Source organism: Colobus angolensis, unplaced genomic scaffold (assembly GCF_000951035.1).
Source record: "Colobus angolensis palliatus isolate OR3802 unplaced genomic scaffold, Cang.pa_1.0 Scaffold71, whole genome shotgun sequence".
Taxonomy (NCBI): domain Eukaryota; kingdom Metazoa; phylum Chordata; class Mammalia; order Primates; family Cercopithecidae; genus Colobus; species Colobus angolensis.
Window position 1 is genome coordinate 11,186,454 of NW_012120821.1, and position 11,205 is coordinate 11,197,658.

Below are 11,205 nucleotides of genomic sequence, written 5' to 3' on the forward strand. Positions count from 1 at the left end.
TGAAGTGACAGTATTAAATAATGAAAAAAATAATGACAGGTTATACTCAGTGTAACCTGGGGTGTAACCCAAGATCTGCTGCCACTTAGGAGCTGGGTTCCTTGGGCAAGGAACTGAGCTTGTTTCTTCTCAAGGTTGTTGTGAAGATTAAATGAGTTGATATATATAAAATGCCTACCACATGTCACTCAATAAATTCTGGTTTGTTTTAATTTCAAAGGAATATTATGGGCTGAAATGAGAGAACATGTTTTAAGAACTTTTAGCTCCATGACAAAGAAGTGCTTTATACTTTAGCAATAAATATTTTGGATGCTTTATAAATGATATTGTACTGTTATGGAATATTGTATCATATGGTAGCTTATTAAAAATGTAGAAGAGGCTGGGCGTGGTGGCTCACACCTGTAATCCCAGCACTTTGGGAGACCAAGGCTGGTGAATCATGAGGTCAAGAGATCAAGACCATCTTGGCCACCATGGTGAAACCTAGTCTGTACTAAAAATACAAAAAAATTAGCTGGGCGTGGTAGCGCATGCCTGTAGTCCCAGCTACTCAGGAGGCTGAGGCAGAAGAATCGCTTGAACTCAGGAGGTGGAGGTTGCAGTGAGCCGAGATTGCGCTGCTGCACTCCAGCCTGGCGACAGAGGGAGACTCTGTCTCAAAAAAAAAAAAAGGTAGAAGAGAACTTCATTAAAAAGTTTATAATTTGAAATGCAGCAATAATCAATGCTTCTGATGCTCGGTATTTTAAAATAGTTCTTTGTCTTAATTTTCACAGCAACTCCTTATATGTAGGTTACTAGATCACAAAGATAGTAAGTGCCAGAGAAAGAATTCCATATTAGGTCTTCCAATTCCAAGTCCAGTGTCTTTACCACTGTAGCATACCATAGCATATAGATTATATAATTAGAAAACTGATAATCACTCTGTTCTTTGAGATTGAGAGTAGAGTAGTAGCTTAACGCTATTCCCTCCACTCTCCCCAAAACATGCTCATGCAAGTTAGATTCAGAAGTTTCGCACTGCTTACCATTTTAAAAGATGAGATAATGTAAGTTTGTTCATTCTGGTGTCTCATGGAATGTCCACTACTTTCTTTGGAATGCTATTCTGCAAACATATTTGCTTTGAATACTTTTGGAGAAATAGAAAAGTGTTCTCTTCTAGGCCCAAAGCTTTATTAGAAGAGAAAGAAATAAAGGAAGGATTAAGAGAGAGTTTTATAATAGAAGCTGTAAAAGAGGAAAAAACAATAGTACTAATATTTATGTACTATCTTACTGTATTCATAGTTCTTCTGCAAATTATTCCTGATTTATCTTTTCTGTGACAGTTAATGCTACTAAGTTTTATGCTGAAACTCTATCCTGAAAATAGGTGGTAACCATAAAGTAATGGAAAAGAAACTAGACTAGTAATCTAAAGGCCTAGGGCAGGGGTCTGCAGACTATGGCCTATGAACCTAATCCAACCCACTGCCTGTTTTTGTAAGTAAGGTTTTATTGGAACATAGTTCCACACATTTATTTATGTATTATCTATGGCTGCTTTTGTGCTATAGTGGCAGCATTGACTGGTTGTGATAGAGACTGTATGGGCTACAAACCTAAAGTATTTACTATTTGGCCTTTTTGTAAAAAGTTAACCAACCCCTGGTTTATATGGTGGTTTATATCCAATCATGGTGGGTATTTCTAGGTAATCATGTAACTTTAGGCAGTTCACTTTAACCTTTATTTTATTTATTATTTTATTTTATTTTGAGGCAGAGTCTCACTGTGTACCCAGGCTGGTCTTGAACTCCTGGACTCAAGTGATCCTCCTGCCTCGGCCTCCCAAAGAGTTGGGGTTACAGGCATGAGCCACCATGCCTGGCTGAATTCTTTTAAGTGTTTGTCTTTTTATTTGTGAAGTGGAGATAATAATCCATGTCCTGTCTCTGTCCTGCATAAAGTTGTTTGTCTTAAGAATCGAGCAAGATGATGCATACATAAATCTTTTAAGCTGCAATTGCTAGACAGATAATACAAATAATTATGGGAACCATTTATTGAGCATATGCTATATGCTAGGACACTCTACTAACTACTTGATGTGCATTATTTCATTTAATCTTTTTTTTTTTTTTGAGATGGCATCTCATTCTGTCTCCCAGGCTGGAGTACAGTGGCACGATCTCGGCTCACTGCAAGCTCTGCCTCCTGGGTTCATGCCATTCTTCTGCCTCAGGCTTGCAAGTAGCTGAGACTACAGGCACCTGCCACCATGCCTGGCTAATGTTTTTGTATTTTTAGTAGAGACAGGGTTTCACTGCGTTAGCCAGGATGGTCTGGATCTCCTGACCTCATGATCTGCTCGCCTCGGCCTCTCAAAGTGCTGGGATTACAGGTGTGAGCCACCACACCTGGCCATCTCATTTAATCTTTACAAAAACTCCCTTGAGAACATTATTATTTTCCCATTTTGACTGAGAATTTTGATGTTTAAAGGGTATAGTTAACTTGACTAAGTTTATACACTAAAGCTGCCATTCAACCCATTTAAACAAATGTAATACATGAGCAGAGTCCACAGAATGACTTCAAAGTTCGGGTTTTTCTAGTAGAAAACCTCTTGATATTTAACACCCAAATGTCCTAGAATTAATTATCTCTCAATTCAGTGTGTTTTGGCTGATGATTATAAAAAAAGATGGGACATATTTACATTTGTGTCCTAGAAATAAAGCCAAATACTGCATTTTAAACAAAATAATATGTGAGAAGTCTGTGTTAAATTCCAAATAGGTAGACTGTCAGCATCACATGTCAACAATTTGAAAGGTGCACCAAATGTCAACAAGGAGGATATGTGGCATGTTACTACTTGTAGCCACTGTTAACCTTAGGAGTGGTTTTTGCTCAGGAAGTGATGTTTTCAGCATTTTATATCCTAACATAGGAGTTTGTTACTTTTGTATAGGTGCTTTACTGTGTTTTAGTTACACTTTAGGAACTTGGTTAGTTGTTTGAGGTTGACATGAAATGAACTGTAATTTTTTTTCACTTAAAATTGATAAATAGGTTTTTTGTTAGTATCTCATATAGAATATCTGATATTCAGTGATGGACGATTCATGCAAGAGGTGGAAGAGAACAATAATATTATTACTACATTACTTAATGGAGATATGTTGTGAGAAATGTGTTATTAGGCAATTTCATTGTCATGCAGCATCATAGAATGTACTTACACAAACCTAGATGGTATAGCCTGCTGTATACCTAGACTAAATGGTATGGCCTGTTGCTCCTAGGCTACAAACCTGTACAGCATGTTTCTGAACTGAATACTGTAGGCAATTTTAGTACAATGGTAAATATTTTTGTATCTAAACATATAAAAGATAAAAACGGCACGCCTGTCTAGGGTACTTACTATGAATGGAGTTTGCAGGACTGATAGTTGGTGTGGGTGAGTCAGTGATTGAGTCATGAGTGAAAGTGAAGGCCTAGGATATTATTGTACACTACTGTAGAATTTATAAAGTCTGCACACTTAGGCTACACTAAATTTATTTTTAAAAAGTTTTCTTCAATAATAATCTTAGCTTACTGTAGCTTTTTAACATTATAATCTCTGATTTTTAAAACTTTTTGACTCTTTCTGATAACACTTAGCTTAAACATAAGTCCACTGTACAGTCGTACAAAAATATTTTTTCTTTTATATCCTTATTCTATAAGCTTTTTTCTATTTAAAAATTTTATTTTTTTCTTAGTAAACTTTTGTGTTAAAAACTAAGACATAAACATACACATTAGCCTAGGCCTACACAAAGTCAGGACCAATAGTAAGTATTGTCTTCCACCTCCACATCTCATCCCACTAGAAGGTCTTCAGGGGGAATAACATGCATGGAGCTGTCATCTATGATAATGGTGCCTTCTTTTGGGATACCTCCTGAAGAAACTGCCTGAGGCTGTTTTAGTTAAAAAATCTTAGTTTAACAAATACGCAGATGTACACTCTAACATAACAATAAAAACTGTAGTATAGTAAATACATAAGCCAGTAACAGTCATTTATTTTCATTATTAAGTATTATGTACTGTGTATAATTGTACATGCTATACTTTTATATGATTGGCAGTGCAGTAGGTTTGTTTACACCAACATCACCATGAACACATGAATAATACGTTGCACTGTGTTACCACAGCTATGATCTCACTAGGTGATGGGAATTTTTCAGCTTCATTATAATCTTAAGGGACCACCATGATACATTCTATACATCATTGATGGAAGTGTCATTATGTGGCACCTGACTATATTATTTTTCCATTCTATATGGACTATTTTCTATGTGTACCTAGCTGATAGCTTCTGTTATCCTTAGTAGGTTTTTTTTTTTAATGAGGTAACACATGATTTTATATTATCCTCATAGCATCAAAGTGTATTGATTTCTCAAATCCTTTATCATCTTCTTCTAAGTGAAATCTGGAAGGACCTTGCTTCCCCTGCAGCCCATGCAAGTAATGACTGTTTTCTGTCTTACACTCTTACTTCTGGACCTGGAGTTGCAATAGATATCTCTCTTGCTCTTCATTGCTGCTCTCAGAGTGCTGTTCCCAGCCTCCTTCCTAAAAACTCCTTTGAAGCTCATGGCAGCAGACTATGCTGTCACACTTCCTTGTTGCTGTTTCTACTCCTGGGCACCAAGCTTTATTTCTTACACTTGGCTCACTGTTATCTCTGACATTACACTTGCCATAATTTTAGATGACTGCAGTATCTATAGATAAGCCTAACAATACTTTGGCTTCTCAGTTTCTTGAAACTTACTTCCAGTAAGTTTTCCTCCATGCTCCTTCCAGTCTTTGTTTCTTTACTTGCCTTATTTCTTATTTGTCTTTGGCATATCAAACTTCCGAGATAAATTTATACTTCTATTGGTCACAACAGAGTAATTTTTTTAGTTTTAAAAAATATTTTTAAAAAACAAAGGCCAGGCGCGGTGGCCCATGCCTGTAATCCCAGTACTTTGGGAAGCCGAGGTGGGTGGATCACCTGAGGTCAGGCGTTTAAGACCAGGCTAGCCAACATGGTGAAACCATGTCTCTACTAAAAATACAAAAATTAGCTGGGTGTGGTAGCATGTGCCTGTAATCCCAGCTGCTTGGGAGGCTGAGGTGGGAGAATTGCCTGAACCTGGGAGGTAGAAGTTGCAATGAGTTGAGATAGTACTGTTGCACTCCAGTCTGGGCAACAGAGTGAGACCCTGTATCAAAAAAATAAAATAAAACAAATAAAATATTACTTCAGAATGTCAGGCAATTTGTCAGAACAAGTAGTGTATCACAAAAGTAGTTTAAAAGCCTGTATATAAAGGAAGTCTTTACAAGGAGGCTTAGGAGGTCTAAATCCACATAGCCCTAAGCACTGAATTTCTTAGTGGGAAGTTAAATTCACATGAAACTAGAACAGAAATGGAAAGTTGTGGGACTATGTACTTTGCAAGAAGACATGAATGAATGAACTATGAGGAAATAGCTCTGTGTTCTGCTCTGCTAGAAATTATATGTGAGTGGGTAAATGGAGAAAGGAAATTGTGGACAATAGTGTGATGATGTGTAATAGAAAGGGAGTGAAATTTGAAATTGGTAGACTTGGTTTCTATTCTTGGTTCAGCCACTGGCTTACTGTGTGACCTTGATTAAAATGGCTGTTTGACCTCTCTGAACCTCAGTGCTTTTATCTGTAAAATAGGATTAATACATCTAACGTGAAGGATTTTTCTGATAATTAGTACAAAAATACAGTTAGATAGGAGAATAAAGATCTAGTGCTCGGTAACACAATAAGGTGACTATAGTTAACAATGTATTTTGTATATTTCAGAAAGCTAAAAGAGTAGATTTGGAATGTTTCCAACACAAATCAACCCATGGCATGCTTATATAAAAACCACATGTCCTCTGTAAATATATATGACTATTATATATCCATAAAAATTAAAAATTAAAGTTTAAAAGAAGAAAACTAAATTGTGCGCATATGTGCATATGTGTGTCTACTTAGACTGGTACATAGATTCAGCTCAATAACTCTCTAGTAGTTGAATCTCTTTTTGGTTTTTGTTTCTGTTTTTTTTTTTTTTTTTTAGACAAGATCTCACTCTGTCACCCAGGCTGGAATGCAATGTGGCTCAATCATAGCACACTGCAGCCTCAACCTCCTGGACTCAATGGATCCTCCCACCTCAGCCTCCCAAGTAGCTGGGACCCAATGGCATGTACCACCACACCTGCCTAATTTTTGTATTTTTTGTAGAGACAGGGTTTTACCATGTTGCCCAGGTTGGTCTTCAACTCCTGGGCTCAAGTGATCCACTTGCCTTGGCCTCCCAGAGTTCTGGGAGTACAGGCAGGAGCCACCATGCCTGACCTGTTTATTTATTTATTTATTTTTGCTTGTTTGTTTTAAGTGAGGAATAGAATTAGTGTTATACCAAAAAGGAGGATTAAATCAACCACCCTTGAGTATGAGAAGATATTGGGGTATTTGTTTTTTGTTGGTATGCTGGAGAAGAAATTGTTCATTATAACAGAAAAAATTCTCTCATTTTCTTCAATTTTTATTTAAAAACCTATTATGCCTTTTAAAATTGAATGTTACATATTTTAGAATAATAATAGCTTAAACTGAATACTTGCTAGGCATTATCCTAAGCCCTTTGCAGTTATTAATTTGTGTAATTCTCATAGCAACCATATAATGTAGGCACTATTATTACTATTCTCATTTGTACAGGAAAAAAAAGGCAAATTAGGTAATTTGCCTAATTTGCTGCATAACAGCCAGTAAGTAAAAGAGTTGGAATTAATATATTTGCAGTCTGGATCTAGAGTATATCCATATCCACTATGCTGGTACAGCCTTTCTCAAAATCTCAGATATTGAGCAAAGAGAGTGAGTATTGTAAGAAATTTGATGCTGTGGTGCAGACTTCTTGATATTTTCTAGAAATTTCTTCTAGTTGTCTTTTGGTAATCAGACACTGACCCTAGTGTGATGTAGCTCATGTTACGTAAATAATGACTCTTTGTAAATAATAACATGTTACGTAAATAATAACTCTTCTTTGTAAGGACTAATCCTAGTTTTGGCTTAGTAGAAATTAGAACATGAAAGGACCAGCCCTTTGATGAACAAATATCAATTGCAATATCTATTGTATTGCCCTTCCTTTATTGTTAGGCACTTTGGAATATTGCTTTTGCTCTTCTCAAGAAATTTATAATCTAATCTGTGCAAAACTATGAAACACATACAATACAAAATAGTTTATGAATATATGCTTAATTTGTAAGTATAGTAGTTTAGAGTAGAAAAAGAGCAGGAGTAAGTAAATTGAAGTGTAATAGGAAAGGCTTTTCCTATTACAGGAAAATAGGAAAGGGGGTCTTACAGGTTGTGATTTAGAGAGGCAGAGAGATGAGAAGACCTATCAGGAGAAAAAAAAAAAACATGAAAATTCCAATGAATTTCCTAAGATTATACAATGACATGAGAAATCTGATATCCTAACACCAAATTCTCTTCTGTTGTGACCTCTCTGTTCTCTTTTAAAAAATAAGAGTAGAAAAGTGGATTCAATTCTATCCTGATTCCCTCATCTATTTGAAGTCTGTGGAACTAACAATTGGCTTTTAAAAAATTAATTTCCCTATTCTTTATGCTCATATGTTTTAGTGGGAGTCGCCCCAGTGAGGGTAGATTTTGGCTGCAGGAGTCAGATGTGGGTTGAGCAATGTCTTTGTGTGCAAACACAAAGTTCTTTTTGTACTGACAGATGTCCACCCCCTCACATCACCATTGGTGTTCCAACCTGTTTAATTGGAAGGAACTGGTCTACAATATCTGAACCTTTCAGTTTTGCTTTTGGAACACATTTCAAATGTTTTTCCTGATTTATATTTTGACATGTGCTTAATAAATGAATAGAGAAATCCAGTAGCATTTTATCTCAAAAAACAATATGCTTAGTGAAAGTGTGAATCTCAATATAGCTCTTAAAATGTTATCAGGGATGACTTTATATGTAAACAATTACATATTGATTTGAGACTTTTTTGCCACTACAACCTCTGCCTCCCAGGTTCAAGCAATTCTGTGCCTCAGCCTCCCGAGTAACTGGGATTGTAGGCGCCCGCCACCATGCCCGGCTAATATTTTTTTGTATTTTTAGTAGAGACGGAATTTCACCATCTTGGCCAGCCTGGTCTTGAAGTCCTGACCTCGGCCTCCCAAAGGGCTGGAATTACAGGCATGAGCCACTGTGCCTGGCCTAATTTGAGATTTTTTAATATGTTCACGGTAGGTTAGCATACAAGGTGCATCATTTTAGATTGTCTTAGATAACAAAGTAATTCTGTATTGGTCTAATATCCTTTTCCATAAATCTGTCATTGCTGCTCCACAGTAAGTCCTCCTCATCATCATAGGTTCTTGGAAACTGCAACTTTAAGCAAAACAAGGTACAACAAAACCAATTTTACCATAGGCTGATAGATATAAACAAGAGTTTAAGTTCATACGGCATGTTTCTGGTCACAGAAACATCACTAAACTACTAAAAAAAAAGACCAAAGACACTTCTAATAACAAACATTGAAATAAATGTGAGCTATATATGTATGTAAGAAAATTTAATAACAACAAAGAAAATTATTTACCTAGTTATTCTAGTTTAGGGTCATGGGTGACCGGAGTCTGTCCCAGCAGCTGAAGGTGCAAGGCAGAGCCACCCCTGGACAGGACACCATTCCGTCATAGGGTGCATTCACACACCCCGCCACACTCAGTCATCCTGGGATGATTTTGACCTGCCGGTTAGGCTGATATGCACATCTGTGGGATGTGAGAGGAAACCAGAGTACCCAGAGAAAACCTAGACCGACATGGGGAGAACATGCAAACCCCACACAGATAGTAGCTTCCACTGGGAATCATTTTTCTTCAACAATGTTGTACTGGAACTACATTATTTGAGGACTAGCTCTACAGTGTATCTTAAAATTTACAGTCAGCTTTCCTTATCTGTGAGTTCTGCATCTGCAGATTCAAGCAATGCAGGTTGAAAGTATTTTTTTAAAAAACAATTAAAAATAACAGTACAACAATAAAAAATGAAAATTTAAGAAAACAATATAAAACAATAATTATTTACATCGCATTTACATTGTATTAGGTATTATAAGTAACCTTAAAGTATCTGGGAGGATGTACATATACAAATACTGTGCCATTTTATGGAAGGGACTTGAGCATCTGAAGATTTTGGTATGGTGGGAAGGTCCTGGAACCAACACCCCCATCCCATGCTCAGGGACAACTGTCTTTACTATTTTGCATTTTAATTGTGGGAATGTGCCCCAGGTTAGAAGGCAAACTTATGAGGTAAACTGATGCCAAAATAAATTTCAAATGGAAAGATGACAAAACACCTTGGGAGGCTTACATTTGTATAGGGCTCTGAAGATCATCTCTTGTGTAATACGAGACAGTAATAGCTGCTTTTGCAAACTCTTATTTACTACTTTGCCTATAATTCTGGAAGATCAAGAAAAAGGTTGTTTGATCACTAGAAACAATAAACAATTTAGAAAAAAGTCATTTCATTCATGTTTTATTTTTAAAAAGACATTGCATTTGCCAACTATACGTCAAAAGATATTATCTCTGTTCTCAGGGAACTTACTGGCTAGTGGACTTGCAGAGATAGACTTGCAAGTCAGGGAGGTCTTAAGAGAGGCAGTTGCATTTGGATTGATATTGAAGAGAGTAGAAATTTGTATAAAAGAAAAAGACATCTTCACTGATTGCAAGTGGTTCACTATTTCTTGAAGACAAAGCTTGGTAGTAGTGGGGAAGAAGGGTTGAAAGGGAGTAGGCAATGACAGGATGACATTTTTGTCTATTTGTCTACTGTTATATCTCCAGCACCTAGAACAGTGACTGGCACATACTAGATACTCAGTACATACTTGATGAATGAACAGAATGAATGAATGAATGAATGAATGAAGACTAAACGGGGCCAAGCCATGAAGGCCCTGATGTGCCTTGTAAATACATTTATAACCATTGAAGAATATTTAACAAGAGATGACATCAGACTTGTTTTTTGGAAAAATTACTCTGCCAGAAGTCTGGTGGTTAGAGAGAGTGGGCTCAGGCAAGGAAACCAGATTGAGAAAACTGTTGTAACAATCTAAGCAAGAGAACTTAAAGGCCTGACTTAAGATATTAATATTGGCATTGACAATGGTGCTGGAAAGGAGAGAATTTAAGAGATATTTGGAAGATAAAATATACAGTACTAAATGGTTGCTTGTCTATGGAGAGAGCGAGAAAGTGAGAGAGAGAGAGAGAGAGATGATTCCCATGTTTCTGGCTTGAGCACATAAATGAAGAGCTATTCTATTATTAATAACTAACTAAAGAATACAGATAGATAAGCAAGTTGGAGGAAGATGATGATGTTAGGTTTCAAAAATGTTGATTTTGAAGTGACTGTGGGATATTCAGGTAGAGATGTCTGGGTAGACACTTGAAAGTAAACATTTGCATATTCTTTGTGTGTCAAACTCAAAATCTAATCTAGCATATTCTTATGCTATTTTGTAGGAAAGCAGAACAATACTTCATTTTTTTTTTTATTTTAAGATGACTTTACTCTGTACCCCAATTATTCCTGCAGTTATACCAGTCTCTAGTTTAAATTACCTTTTTGGTACACTTGAATATTTTTTTCCTTGAAAGTCGACTTTTTAAAGGTAGCCATCTTGATCAAAAGTAGGTAACTGCCCTTATCCTTGATTTTATTGTGATTCATTTGATTCAATAAATGCTTGTACAGGACCAAATGGCTTATGTCTTAGAAGATATCAAGTATGTTAAGTTCATGGAAAAACAAATTAAGTTTGAATGTTAATAAATGGTCAGAGAAGGGCTTGTTCAGAAAAAGGCACTGAGTATGTTGGGATTTGGGTATAAATAATGCATATCTAATACAGTCTGGAAAGCTCTATGTTTTTTTCAGTGGACTTTTGTCTTAAAGTCTCCATTCAATACAGGGCATAATCTGCCCTCCTAGTCTCGGTGACCTTTGTGAACATTTTTTTTTTTTTTTTTTTTTTTTTTTTTTT

General features: G+C 36.3%; 1 protein-coding gene across 1 annotated transcript in view; it reads left to right on the forward strand.

The window, feature by feature from the left end:
• The window catches only part of MEGF9 (multiple EGF-like-domains 9), a gene marked incomplete at its 5' end in the record, with an annotated part of 115,012 nt that overhangs the window by 56,871 nt on the left and 46,936 nt on the right, over positions 1-11,205 (forward strand). The gene's annotated exons all lie outside the window — the stretch shown is intronic.